The sequence below is a fragment of the Pteropus alecto genome, unplaced genomic scaffold, assembly GCF_000325575.1.
Source record: "Pteropus alecto unplaced genomic scaffold, ASM32557v1 scaffold468, whole genome shotgun sequence".
NCBI lineage: Eukaryota > Metazoa > Chordata > Mammalia > Chiroptera > Pteropodidae > Pteropus > Pteropus alecto.
This window is the reverse complement of record NW_006441394.1, coordinates 732,393-747,743: the sequence shown is the minus strand read 5'-3', so window position 1 is coordinate 747,743 and position 15,351 is coordinate 732,393. Positions and strand designations below refer to the sequence as shown.

Sequence of the window (15,351 nt, the reverse complement as noted above, 5' to 3'; positions counted from 1 at the left end):
TCTAGTATCAGAACTTTGAGTTATTTTTATGTAAGACCTGTTTTATTTATCATTACCTTTATTTATCTTACATTTTTATGTAAGAGTTGTTTTATTCTTACATTACTTTGTACATAATGTATCTTCAGTAAAGTTTCGGTCAGCGAATGAAAGAACGAATGGATGAATGAATAATTGTTTACCGGAATTCATCCATTCACTCATTTAAGAAACATTAGGTATCACTTTTGTGCTGAGTCCTGGGCTCAGTGCTAGGGACACAGGAGACCCTCCCACTGAAGAGACCACAGTCTATTGGTGGGAGACACACAAGAAGAATAGTCATTGCATCAGTGGTGTAATGTGATAGTGGCCTGAGAAGAGAGGACCAATTCAATTTGGACTAGGGAAGGCTTGCCAGAGGAGCTAAGTCTTAAAGGATAAATGATTATTTCTTTCCTTCTAGACTTATGATTTCCCAAAGGGTGAGCTTCTTGAGAGAGTGTATATCCCCTTTACCTATCTAATAGGCATTTAACATCCGGTGTATTCAATTACCAGTGGTCCTTGAAGGAATCAGGAAGGAGGAGAAATTGAGTTTGAAGGGAATGAAGGGACAGTGCTGAGAAGCCGAGAGAGAAAGTGAAAAAGGAAAGGGAAAAGATTCTGAGGCCAAAGGTACATTCACAGGTAGGAGTGCTTGTGGTCTTGCACACGACAGCATATGAACAGCATGGAGGAATAGGAGGAAGGGAATTGATTATCAGGAATGAGACCAGTCGGATGTCTGAGAGATTAGAATCTTAGAGGCCCTGGCTGTGCGTTGGGGTCTGGGATGGGTGGGGAGGATTGGGGATGAGGCCCAGAAAAACGGACTTGAAAAGCAAAAACTGTTGCTTGGTGGTAGATGACTTGGAGGATTGGGTTTACCTGATTGGGATCATTAAGTGGGGGCAAGAAGAAACTGAAAACCTGACAGGTAGTGAGAGCAGGGGGAAGTTTTAAAGAAGCATTTTAGACTCATATCTCCTAATCACTAGAGATGTTTGGGTACCACTCTGTTGGTGAGGTGGAGTGGTTGTGGAAATGACCTCCAAGGCTCCTTTTAGCTTTAAGTTTCTGTGATTACGGTTGGCTGCGGTTCAGTGAGATATATTTGAAAGTGCCTTGAAAAAGGTAAGTACTATATTGAAGTTACTGTATATGGTATGTTAGTCATGGGCTCTCTTTTGAGGGAGCCTGATTTTAGTTACATATATCAGGGTTCATTGAGATAAAGAGCAAAAATTTTGGCAGAAGAGAAAAGAACTTAAAGTTTTGATGTAACATTTTTTTGATTTTTGCTTCTTAGCTTTCCTTCCCTAATTGTTTTAAGAATTTAAAAGCTTCTAGTAGCATATTATACCTCCCGAGTATCATGCCTAGAAGTCAACTTTTTATGTAACCACTGGCATTCATCCTAGGAAACTTGTTACTTATTTCATTTATAGAGAAAGAATATAATCTGTTGTCTGGAAATTCTTTATGGACTGGTTCTATCCTTTTCTTTGTGTGTTTAAGAAGTAACTCTGGAAAGCAGGTACAGTTAGTCAACCCTTCAAGCAAGCAAATGAACAAACCTCCCCCCATCCCCCCCCCCAAAAAAAAAATGGGTCCGGTCTGGCAGAACTTAATTTGTGTTCGAGTTCCTACTAATGTCTCCCAGTTGTTTAACTAGTGAAAGAGAAGATGAAACCCATCCTTTAATTTGTAATTATGGGGTCTGCTGTGTATTATGCACTGGAAATTCAAAGATGGGTAAGACAGGATCTTTATCAACTTAGAGATAGTGAAGAGATGCAAATGGCCCTTTACAATACTAGATAATTACTGTAATGGAAGTGTGTAACAAATTCAGAGGGGCATAAGAGACAAGCACTTGAGTTAACTAGGGGGAGTCAGTGAAATCTCTATAATAGAGATGGGTTTGAGATGGAAAAATTAAAGGTTAGGTTTACAGAGAAGCAGTGATTTGCATGTGGCATCAGAGTTGCCTTTCTGTAGCACTTTCTGCTTGGTATAGACTGTACTATGGAGCTCAGATAATAAAAGGGTAATGGATAGCCTAGCCCAAATGCAGTTGGTGCTCTTTGCCACTCCTTTGGAAAGATTGTGCATGCTGTGGTTCTTCAGGATGTTATACCTATGTTTTTCAGTATCAGATGCCGTTAGTATGATAAATAATTTGGAAGAGCAGCCATCAGTTCATTCATGTTCCTTTCCTCTTCTTTTGTCTTGTCCATTATTACTTTCTTTAGTAGTTGAGGTAATTTAGGCTTTGCTAACTACTTTTCCTGTTTAGGAGAGGTGGGTAGAAAAGAAGGCTTAGGAAAAGAGCTACCAGTAACAAAGGCTACTGTTTATTGAGCCCTTACCATAAACCAGGCCCTGTGTAAAGCTCTTTACATACATTATCTCATTTGTTACTAACAGCAGCCCTGTAAGTTAGATGGTGTTAACCATATTTTATAGAGGAGGAGACTGAAGCTGGAGAAGTTAAATAACTTTCCTAGGATTCCACAGTTTATGAGTGAGGAAGTGCAGATTGCAACCCAGGTCTGCCGATGCTATACTGAACTTAGCCCATACTAAGCACCTTGGTTCCATTTCTTACTCCATTATTTTACTCTGCGGGTAGGTAATTTAAAACTCTATGGTCTTAATGATCTCATGAAAATTGATACAGTGATAAGTGACTGTTCAGAAGAGCATTTTGATTCTCACATTTGTGAAGTAGGTTTAATTAGTATTCTCTATTTACAATCAAGGAAGTTGAGGTTCAGAATATTTGAGACATGCTGAGGATCTTGCAACTACTAACTGGTATCATTAAGATTTAAACCCATATTTATAAATTCCAAAATGTTTGCTTCCTCTCAGTTTAAAGACCTAAACTGCAGGCTAATCTTACCAAGGTAAATTACCCTATCTTTATATACAAAAGTCCCATCTCTAAAACATGAAGCAGCATTTCATTCCTGAGAGGTTCAAAGTGGGGGTTAACTAAAGGAATATTGGTTTTTCTATGCTTGTTTTTAATTTACTGATAATTTGATTCTACTGAATCCCTGGTCACGAGGAGTAATTAGCCCAGTAGTAGTTAGGGAGATGAAAGATGGGTCTAGCCAGCTCAGGCTGAGTATTAAACAGGCTGTGATAACTGGTTAGCTCAGTTCTTTCTCTCAGCTTGCTAAACCACTGAGTGCTTGGGGATATTAGTAGGATAAAGCCTGCATACCAGCTAGGAGACCCAGAAGCAGACCTACTCTAGTGAGTTGCTCCTTGAAGGGGTAGCTGGCCAACACCTGAGAGGAACTGGAGGCATCATCTTTGCACAGAGAGAGCTGGCTTGGAACCTAAGTAGAAAAGCACTTCAGTGTCCAATCAGGGCCAGCCTGTCCGCCTGGCCAGTGCCTGTGAATTCTGGATGTGTCTATTCTCAGTGCTTGTTCATCTGCCAAAATGATGTGATATACAGATTAATGAATAGTTTCCAGCTCAAGTTCAAAGCAGGTATCCCATCCTGCAACTAACTTGAGGTATTTTTGTCTCAGGTGCATGATTTACCTCTTCTGGGCCCTGTTTTATTCCTGTTAGGAGATTAGACTAGATTGATGGTTTTTAAACCTTTAGTCACAAAACTCTTTATTCAAACAAAATCTCACTTGGAAGCCTGTGGTCCTTGAAGAGACTCAAAGGACACTGGGTATCTACAAGTCACACTTTGAAAAATCAAGGAGCTTTCTCTAAGTGCTCACTGGTTGAATAACCCTACTTTATATTCCTTTAGCTGCCCTGAACTTCGCCTAGGCCAGCCCTACAAACATTACTTTGTCATCTGTCTTCCCTATTAGACTGCTGGCTGCATGAGAAAGCAGAGTCCAAGTCTGTTTTGCTCATTATTGTCCCTTCACTCAGCATGGTGCCTGGCTTATAGCAGGCACCTAATACGGTTTGATAATTATTACTTTTGAGTTGTAATAATAACTACTATTTAGTGAATGTTCATTATATGCCAGCTCCTCTGCTCAGCAGTACATGCTTTTTGATTGAATGTTTACAACATCCCAATAAGGATTGAACTATTGGACTAAATCACATCTAAAGCTCTTTCTGGCTCTAACATACTCTGTACTATGCTTATGATTACTGCCAGGGTCTTTGTTGGTGCTGTCCTGTCTGCCTAGAATACCTTTCCTTTCCCTCTGTGCCTTTCCAAATCCCACCTGTACTTTAAGGTTCTAGCTCAAGGTGCTCTCGACTTCTAGAACTATTTTGATCTGCACCGATATCTTCTTTCTCTTCCTTTTATGGTTTTTCTCTGTGCTCATTTATTAATTTGTCAGACTTTTCGACACACCTGCTGCATGCCAGGCATTGTGCTGTGCCTGACAATACCAAGATGAATGAGGAGTTCACAGACTAGCATAGGTAGATAAATGAGTAGAAAAATGTGTCACAGGTGCTGTGATAGTGAAGTAGGTGCTGTGGGTAAATCAAAGAGAAAATGGCAACTCATGTCTTATCTCCTTTTCCCAGCTAGATTGGTAAATCCCCAGCAGACAGGCTGTGGAAGCTCCTATCCCTTGCTTCTTCAAAGTTGTAAACACTGCTTTGTTTTTGTTTGTTTATCCTCCTGTGGGTCTCTCCCTGTAGACATTTGATAAATGTTTCTTGTTTCCAGGGATTTTCTTCTCTAGGGATTCTCAGTCAAAGCCAAGACCTTATTGAGGAATTTAGGCATGTGTGACTGAAATTTAATTTTTGATATCTGACCATTTATCTTTGGATTTTTTTAAGGCATGTAAAATGAGTAGTATCGTAGTGTACTGGGAAGAAGAACCAGGGTAGTAAACAATAGACCCAGGTTCTAGACTAGGAGTAGCAGATTTGTTTTATCTCAGAGATAGCCAAATGATAGTAGATACTTAGAAGGCTGTGTTGAAAAGGATTCTGAGGACAGAGCTCAGCAGGAGAATGCTGAAGGTGAAATTATGGAGTACTTAACTCTGTGCCAGGTCCTGTGCCAAGTATTTTATATGCATTTTAGTATCACAGCCATACAAGGTAGTTACTTTTATGGTTATCCCCATTCTACAGATGTGGAAACTGAGGCATAGATAATTTAAGTAATTTGCCCAATGTCATACTGCCAGGTAAGTGACAGAGCTGGGGTTCAAATCCAGGATGACTTTAGTATCTGTGCTCTTAATCATTCTGAGCAATATGAGTACTATATGCTTTCCATGCCCTACACTAGACATTTCTACTGTATAAGTGTGGAACTTTGTTTGCAGAGTGATTTGACTGGGATCATGCTAATTGTCTCTCCCACAAGAATGTTCTCCTTGAAAGCCCTGTATCCCTGGTGCCTGGCTTACAGTGTGATTCAGTAAATGTGTGAAGATATGAACTCGTGAAAGATTCCAACCTCTCTGCCTCAGTTCGTTATCTGTGAAATGATAGGTTTGGACTAGATGACCTTCTGGAGGTCTCTTAGAGCTTTAAAAGTCCTGGATCCCAGGATTTTACTCTTCCTTGTGTTTCCTACGATTCCTGTCAGGTACTTAGTAAATACTAGTGAATGACTGAATGAATGAAGGTGTAATTATTGTTAATACTCTGTGCTAATAATACTGGGATGAGAGAAGAAAAAAAAATGATGATAGGGAAGTTGTGGACAAAAAAGCCTACATATGACCTCAGATTCCGTAACTTTTTATGCAGTCAACCTCACGCTCTGGACACTCTGTCTGCAGACAGTCTTTCTCATTTGTTTTCCCATTACACCTTCCATCCCCAGCTCACTCTTGCTTTTTAAGCCACTTTTTGTATAAACTGATGACTTAATAACTTATCTACTTCCAGAAGGAATTTAAGATATCATCTAGTCAATAAAGGGGGGTAAGAGAGAGAGGAAGAAGAGATGAAGAAGAATGTTCTAACTCCTTGAGTGCACTGTCTTTCTCATCTCTGTACATTTCTTAGTGCTTGGCACATAGCAGACATCAATATATTTATTGAACAAATGAAAATGCTTGTAGGTATGGATTCTGCTCAAGAAAGTGTTGACTAAATTGAAAGTGTTAACTGAGATACCTACCGTTTGTTCTGGCAATAACACAATAGTACCTGACAATATTTGCTTATAAACTGCTTATGAAGCATTTTTGTTTTTAAATAATGTCATATTGCTTCTTACCAGAGAGTCATAAGCATAGAATCTGAGGCCTTGCTTTCTGCCCCCACAGCGCTCTGTGTAGATATCTGTCAGCACTTACCATGTTGTATTGTTTGGGGGTCTCCCCCATTAGGCAGTGAACCCTGTGAAGGTACAGAATGATACCATTTTTCATCTCTGTGTTCCCAGCACCTAATCTCTTATAGTAGCTAGCATATTCAAATGTTTATTGAACTTGAATCTTAAATCTAGTCCATCCACCCATGTCGAACATCCCTAGCAAGTGATCACTTGCTTTTGTTTAAACCCCTCCAATGATAGGGAGCTTATTCTATGGTAAGTCTATTCCTTCTTTGACTACCTCTGTTGCAATATTCTTCAAATTGGGTTAGAATTCTTATTTCTGTAGCTTCAAGTGTTTAGTCTTTGTACCTTTTCCCAGATCCTGCTTCTTTTGCATCTTTGACCCATGGAAAGGCATGGGGGGCTGCCAGAGAATGCCTCTGGGGAGTGTAGGCTCAGTCTACCTGGGGTTATTTGCCTGAAAGCTTACTCCATGAAAGCTGACCCAGGATAATCCATCTGGTGTCATTCCTCATCTCCACTTTAATTCTTTGTGTTTTCCCTTCTCAAAGTCATTTGTTATCTCCTTGCTCCTCAGAGGAAAACCTGTAGGTAAACATAAACTCATTAGTTCCTTCTAAAGTGCAGCTTTCCCAAGGGGATGCAGAGTTTTGGCCCTGGGCAACTAGGGAGAAACTGGGGAAGGAAGAAGCAGAAAGCTGGAAGCAGAGAGCATAAGCCCTGCCAATGTTTGTGTTCCTTCTGTCCTTCCCCTCTTACAGTGGGGTGTTCTCAATAACTGAATGTTTCTGTTTCTTAAGAGGACTCCAGTGATATTTTACTCCCCATTTCCCATAGAATTGAACCTAACCTCTTCTTGAGTCTGTTATTTAGTGCCTCCTTCTGTTCCAATGATAATAATAGCTAACTTTTTTAGTGTCTACTATGTGCCAAGCACTATGCTAAGCAGTTTACATGCATTAGCTCTTTTAATTCTGTTTTCATACTATATTTTCATTTTCCAGATGAGGAAAACTGAGACACAACTAAGTAATTTATTCAAGGTTGCGTAACTTGGGTTTGAACCTGGCGACCTTACTCCATGAGCTCTGTTGCTGGTGTACTGTATAACATGGACTCACCATTTTCAAAATTCACCATATATTTATTGAGCATTTAATTATGCCAGATATTTTATTTGGTCTTGGGAATTCACACAGGATAAAGAGACTATCTCTGCCCCAAAAGAGTTCATGGTCTAGTGAAGAGAGGAACCCATCAAGTGATAATGACAGTATAGTGTGATGAGTAGTTATGTGTGAGGTCCACAGATACAGGGAAGAAGGCGTGCTTAAGTGTATTTGGGAGATTTAGGGAAGACTTCAGAGAGGATGTGACATTGGGCTGATCCTTAAAGGAGGGGTAAAAGTTTACCATATGGATAGGAGGCCAGTTTATGGCAAGGTAAAAGCACATATGTGAAGGAATAAAGGCATGAAATCTCTAATCCTTAAGCATACCGTTCTCTACTAATAAAACATATATTGGTAACTACTTACTTTGTGCAAAGCACTATGTTGGGTACTCGAATTGAGAGAAAAGATGCTAAATCATGTTTCTTGCCTCCACGGAGCTTACATTTCTATTAGAAAAATAGGACAGGTAGTCCATTTGGAAAGGAAGTGTCTATAATTATAAAAGTACCAAATACCTTATTAGTAGGAAAAGTGCTATCAGGGGAAGTAAATTCCTTCTCATTGGTATGATCAGGGAAGACTTCATCGACAGGGAGCCATCTGAGCTGGACCTTAACAGACAGATTTAAATTTTACTAGAGAGAGCATAGGAATAAAGGCCCTAAGTAAATGTAAGAAAGAGGATGTGTTTGGGGATCAGCAAGTAAGAGAGGACTAAGTGCTAAATCTAGAAACGTGGATTGGGGCCAACATGAGGTTGACTTTGAAAGCCAGGTTGAGGAGTTAAGATATGTTTATTCATTCCTTCAGTCATTAATTATCGAGTGCTTATATATGCCAGATACTGTGCTGGAGACGCAAAGATTAAGACATGGCTCCTGCTCTCGGGGCTGATAGTCACATAGGGGAAGACAGACATGGAAACAAATAATTGTAGTATAGTATAAGTGTGTGCTATGTACTGTGGTGACACAAAGGAGGGAGAGATTAATACTGCTTGGGGGAATCTTTAAAGACTTAGAGAAAATGCTTCAGTTGGTTCTTGAGGATTCTTTGAGTTCAGTAGATAGTCTGTGAGGTAAGGAAGAGTGGTTCAGAAAAATGAAAATATATCTTGGAGGCATCAAACAGCATGGGATATTCTGTAAAACTGGAGTACAGGTTAAATGTAGGGGGATGGAAGTGAGTAATAAGGTAGAAGAGGCCTTTTTAACAATGTGCTAAGAAGCTTGGGTTTGTACCATGTTCAGATCGGTGTCTCAGGATGATCAAGTTTTGCAGTTATTTTGCAAGGGGGCACATGGATCAGGTTGGGGAAAGGAGAAGAAATTAGTTGAGGGTACTGTAGTAGTAAAGAGAGATGATGAGGATCTTAGCAAGAGCAAGGGCAGTGAGGGTAGAGAAAAGTGAGCAGCTATAAAAATATTAAAAAGCTGTGCTTCCATTTATTTTTTTGCCCTTTCTATTTCTCTCCCTAATTCATTCACCCACACATTCATCAAGCATTTATTAAGTATGTAATCTGTATTGTTTATTCATTCTTCCTTTAAATACTTGTGACTTAAATATGTCAGACATTTTTCTAGGTCCCAGTAACTCAGCAATGAACAAGACATCCAAGGTCCTTGCTCTTGTGAAGTTTACTTTCTAATAGGGGAATGCAGATAACAAATAAGTAACAAACAAGATAACTCCAAATGGTGATAAGTGCTCTGAAAACACTAGGTTGATGTGATAGAAAATGACTAGAGGAGAGATGATACTTTAAGTAGCATTGTTATGGAAAGCCTCCCAGGAGGTGATGTTTGATCCAAAACCTGAATAATAAAGGCCTAACAATTGAAGATCTGGAAGCAGACTGTGTAAGTGGAGGGAGAAGCAAGTTCAAGTTGATGGGAATGAGTTAAGCATGTCTTGGGGCCAAAAAGGCCAATGTGAGTGAATCAGAGTAAGCAAGGAAAAAGTAGTACCCTATGAGATCAGGGAGTTTGGCAGACTCAAATCTGTAAGGCCTTGTAGATGATGCTAAACATGTTGAATTTTATCGATAGTATGATGAAAAGATTTTGGATGGTTTAAAAATGGAAGTGAAGTGAGCTGATTTGCATTTTTTAAAAAGATCTTTCTGGCTGCTTTGAGGGAGAGTGGATTGTAGGAGGGCATTCAAGGAGAGCAGTTAGGAAACTTGCAGTAGTCCAGGTAAGAAATGATAGTGTTGGAGTTGGGGGCAAGTGGGGAGTGGCAGCAGAGACAATTGAGAAAAATAGATGAATTTAGAATATGTTTTGAAGAGCCTACAGGACTTGCTGTTGGATTGGATATGGGATGTAAGGGAAAGAAAATAATCAAGCTTGACTTTCAGGTTTTTCATTTGTTTTGCTTTGACTTGATAAATTGGCAACACTGTGGTTGATGGTAAAATGTATTGAAACAAGAATGATCAAGAGAGAAATTTTTTGAGTGGGAAGGAGGAAATGTGGAAAATTCTTTTTGGAAAATTCTATATTAAGTTTGAGTTGGCTATTTAAACATATAAGTGGTAGTGTTAATTAGGCAGTTGGACAGATGAGCTTAGAGCTCAGGACATTGGTCTGCACCTCTGAAGGTCTGGTCTTTTATCCTCGATCTACCTACCATACAGTTACTTGAGATAAGTCAGTAAGGCAATCTGAGTCCCAATGTTGTCAGCTTAAAATAGTAATAAAGTTATTTGTTATTCCAGTCTCATGTGTATGGGGGGAGAATTCTGTTTGTTTACTTATTCATTCATCAAACATACACTGAGCATTTACCAAGGCACTGTTTTATCTGTGAAAGATAATGAAGACATAGGCTGCTCATAGTTTAGTGGAAGAGTTAGTCAAATAAACAGATATACAAACTGTTGTAATACAGAGAAGCACAGAGATTTCTGGGAGCACAGAAAATGGTGGGCATGGATCAGGAAAGGTTCTCCAGAAGAAGTGGTACTTTAGCTGGTGTGAAAGATGACTAGAAAGTAACCAGCTAAAGAAAGAAGGGAAGGATCCTCTAGGTGGGAGGGACAGCTTGTGCAAGGTGGGAGGTGAGAGGGCAAGAATGGCACTGTCGGGGAACTGGGTGCAGTTTAGAATTACCGGAGCATCAGAGTAGCCCGTGAACTTTCGGACTTCGCTTGTTATCTTAATCTCCCAGTAGACCACAGTATCTGTCCCCACAAAATAGGTGAGATCATGTAAGGCCTTATATTCTGTGCTAAGGAGTCTGGATTTTTATGTGTAGTAGATGATTAGCTATGGAAGAGCTTTAAGCACCTAGATGAGTGACATGAATCAGATTTGCAGTTTAGAAAAATCAGACTGGGGACAGAAATGGAGATAGAATTAAAGAGGCCTGGTGGGGTCACAAGAGCTCACTTTCAATACTCTCATGGAGGGTATCGTGAAGCCTACCAAGGAGTTTTTTACTTTTAAAGGCAGCATTGAGACACCAGAAGATTTTGAACTTGGGTGACAAGCGCCTGGCAAGAAAGGCATGAGGTTGAAGGGCCTGGATTAAGTTTGTAATTTGAGTAATAGAAAGGAAGAGATGGTAGAGACATTTCCTTCTCCACTGACCTAGGCCTTTTGGTACAACCAGCTGTGATCTTCATTCTCCAAAGCTTCCTTTGGTCCTAGTTGTATGCTGTGTTAAGTTTGGAAAGTATTTATTGTTGTTAATGATCACATAGGGTTTCATGTTAGTATTTCTCTTATGAAGAAGAGTCACTTTCTAACTTAGTAGCCACAAAGGCTGGAGTACTTTTGTCAGCTCTACATCTCTGATGTGGTCCAGATGCCAACCTGTCTGTTCTCTTTGGATCAAGTTCTGAGTTCCTTAAAGAAAAGAAAGGGCACTTAAAGCAGAGCCAAAGTATCATTCACTGCTAGGAATGATACTGATTCTGTTCTCTCCCACTGGCTAAAGGAGTGGAGTGAGAGCTAGTGTTCTAAGCTATGGAACATTTTAATAGCTACTTCTGAGTGTGGGCCACTGTAAGAATGGTTTACACAGAAGTTACTTCTTATTCTTAGAGAACAGCTGTCTCATGGGTAATTGATAGTAGCTGAAATACAGATAAGTTCTCTTGGTTTCAGGTGGCTTTTCCAGTTTCTCTGGGTGTTTTTGCAGTATCATCCCCGTTATTTGTTCAAGAGAGAATTGCTCAGTCTCTGCTCATTTAAAGCATGTGCTTTGTGTCTAGTGGTAGGTGTGAAGCATGAGGGGAATACTAAATGAGTAAGGTATTATTCTTGTCTTCAAAGCACTTAACATTATGTTACTGAACATCCATCTAACATTTATGGAACACATACAGTGTGCCAAATTATGTACTAGTTCTTTGAAACACAAAAGTAAATAAGATTCACATGATCCGTGGACCACTTCACACTCAGTAGGATTGCTAAATGGGGGAAAATAGCTGATGAGGGTCTTGTATTTTGAATATATAAAGAACTCTTACAACTCAACAAGAAAAAGATAAATAACCCAATTAAAAATGGACAAACGATCTGAATAGACTTTTACTCCAAAAAAAAAAAAAAAAAGCCACGCAATGGACAATGAGCACAAGAAAAGATGTTGAACATCATTAGCCCTCAGAGAAACACAAATCACAACCATAATGAGATCCCACTTTATACCCACTATGATGCAATAATCAAAAAGATATATAACAACAAGTTTTGAGAATGTGGAGAAATTGGAACCCTCATACACTAGAGGAAATGTTAAAATGGTACAGTGGCTGTGGAAAACAGTTTGGCAAAAGGCTAGGCATAGAGTTACCATGTGATGCAATAATTCCACCCCTAGCTATATATTTGAGAAGTAAAAACATAGTTCTATGTGAAAACTTATACACAAATGATCATAGCAGTATTATTCATAATAGCCCAAAGTAGAAACAACCCAAATGTCCATCAACTGATAAATGGATAAATAAAATATATATCTATACAGTGAAATGTTACTTGACAAAAAAAGGGATGAACTACTGATACATACCGTAACATGGATGATCCTTGAAAAATACTATGCTATGTGAAAGAATCCAGTCAAAAAAGACCACATGTTTTATGGCTATATGAAAGATCCAGAAAAGGCAGATCTATAGAGATGTAGGTTTGTGGTTGCCTAGGTCTGGGAATGGGAATGGGAAATTGGCAAAATGAGCATTAGATCTCTTTTTAGAGTGATGGAAATGATTTAAAATAAGATGATTGCACAACTCTGTAAATATACAAACAGTCATTAAATTGTTCACCTAAAATGGATGCTATACCTCAGAAAAGCTTTTAAAAAAAACTCCTTTATAATTTTGAATGTCAACTGTAATTGAAAAATAAAAAGATAAATAAAAGTATTTCTCACCAAAAAACAAACAAAACCCTTAGCCTCAAGATGATTAAAGTAGCTTCAGAAACAATTATAAAAATAATCAATGTGACTTTGACGGTATGTGCAAATTGCAAATTTCTGCTGGAGAACAGAGGAGGAAAGGAATTACTTCACCTGAGATTTACCAGACTTTAAGATCCTTGAGTGTGAAGCCGTTATTATTGTATCCCCAGTCTAGAGCTTAACAGATGGTCAGTTAATAGTTGTGGAATAGATGTGTGAATGAATAAAGTTGGAGAGTGTCTCACAGAGGAGTTGACTGATATTAGAGCTGCATCTTAACAAGTGAATAGAAATGAACTAGATAGTAAAGATGAGGAAAGAGTTCTAGGGAGAGAAGACAGTAGCAGCCAAAGCATTGAGGAATAAAAGGGAAGAGCATGTTACAATGGTAGGCAGTTCAGTGTGGCTAGAGTATAAGCCATTTGATGCAGAGTAGTGAGATAAATAGCTGGCTGAACCAGAATGTGAAGAACCTTGCATGTCATGCAAAGGAGTTTAGACTTTAAACCAAAGGCAGTATAAAGTTATCAGAGTTTGTAGCAGGCTGATGCAGTCAGATGTGTGTCAGCTAAAGATTACTGTGGCTACTCCTATGTAATGAATCTATTATGGCAAGGTTAGAGTCAGGGAGATCACTTTTTGAAGTCACTATAGTAGTCTAGGAAAAAGGATAAAGTCTGAACTAAGGAGGTGTGGCAATGAAACATTCAAAGAAGATTTCATAGGTGGATAGATGTGATCAGCACATAAGTAGTCAAAACTATAAAGGCTTTAGTAGTTCATGGAAAGGATAGCTCTGTTCTGGAAAGGTTTCTGGAGGAGGTGTAATCTGGGTTGGGTCTTTAAGGATGGGTAGAAAAGTGTAGAGTATACGGGAAGTTGGAGTGCGTATAGGAAAGAGAGAGAGAAGAGGACCAAGTAGGGAGGAAGCCAGTCTGAGAAATAACGAAGAACCAAAGAAGCATATTTGATAATTGTTGAATGGAAGAGAGGTCATTAACCAATTTCTTCTACTTTTGTATATATTTGAAAAGTTTCATTTAAAAAGCTTTGCAACTCAGCGGGCTTGGAGGATGTGCTTTCTTTTGATGGTAGGGGTGGGGATGGGGGGCGGGTGGAAGGCAGACAGCAGTCACAGTGATTATTATAGCCAGTATCTACTTTCATTTAGCTGACCAAAGTGTGCTGTCCATGTTAGGTCTGACAGGTTGGCTAAGCATATCCAGTGTCTGCATGATTCCAAGCTGATTTCTGAGGATGAAAAATGAGGTAGTTCCACTTTGATTTATTGGCCTTGAATTCTTGCTAAGACTAAGGAGTTAAAGAAGCATGCGAATGAGATAATGGGGAGCTACAAATATCGGTTGCCTGTGAACCTTTGTACTTCACTTGTTATCCTAATCACCCAGCAGACCACAGTATCTGTCCCCACAAGATAGAGGCAGCCAGCCTGGTTGTGTTCAGGAGCTAGCTAATCTCTCCTTTCTCTGTAGTTACACAGCATTTTGTTTATAAGTCAATGGTTATCCTTGTATTACATCTAATAGTCTGCCTCACCTCCCACCCTGTGGATCATGAATACCTCAAGGGCAAAGGTTGGACCAAGTTATCTCTAATGTTCTGTGAAAGAATGAAGTCTCTAGCTGCATAATTGATCAATCTTTAAATTTTGAAAGGATCAGCTGAGATCTCTGAAATGCCAGGTTGCCCAGGCAGATGGGGTTCCAGAGTTTAGGGCCCTTTGCAGTTAGCAGGTACTCGAAGTCAGGGCAAGAGGCTATCCCTGAATGATGAATATTCCTGATGCATATGGTAGTCACTTGGTACATTTTTATTGATTTAATTTGGTCCCATCCTATTATATCACACCTCACCACACTGAAGGCATTTTGCTTTTACTTCTGTGGTAACTAAGGAAACTGTGGGAGTTTGGAAAGCTAAAGTGTAATAGCTGACTTCAGAGCTTTGGAGTTAGATCTGTTGTGAATTACTATAGTATTTTCACTTTAAGGGACTTTGAAAATCACCTAATACAAACCCTTTATCTTATATGTGGAAAACTGAGGCATAGAAAGAAGTGCCCTGTTTTTTGACATGTGGCGAGTAACTATGACAGATTAGGACCTGCAACTGCTTTTCTCTTCCCTGAGAAAGGTAGTTGTTGCCTTGAAGCTATGTCTTGGGGTGAAAAGTGAGAATGAGATAAAAACCCAAGGAATAAGACATACCACATGGGCTAATTTTCACAGTTCATCCCTCCCAGCATGTTCTCCTGTTGTTGGAAACTTTTGGGGGAAACCACAGTGTTTACATGTAGCAACAAAATAGCCCATTTTCCACTCTCTTCTCTTACCCTGCTTTATTTTTCTTCTTAACATTGCTAGCACAAGTTATTTCATATATGTAAATATATGCTTATTTACATGTTTATTTTCTGTCTTCTGCATCAGAAGGTAAGTTTTATAGGGA

The 15,351-nt window shown here is 39.2% G+C and overlaps 1 protein-coding gene across 1 annotated transcript in view; it reads left to right on the top strand.

Annotated features, from left to right (window-relative positions):
• The window catches only part of LOC102892454, an 82,519-nt gene that overhangs the window by 530 nt on the left and 66,638 nt on the right, over positions 1-15,351 (top strand).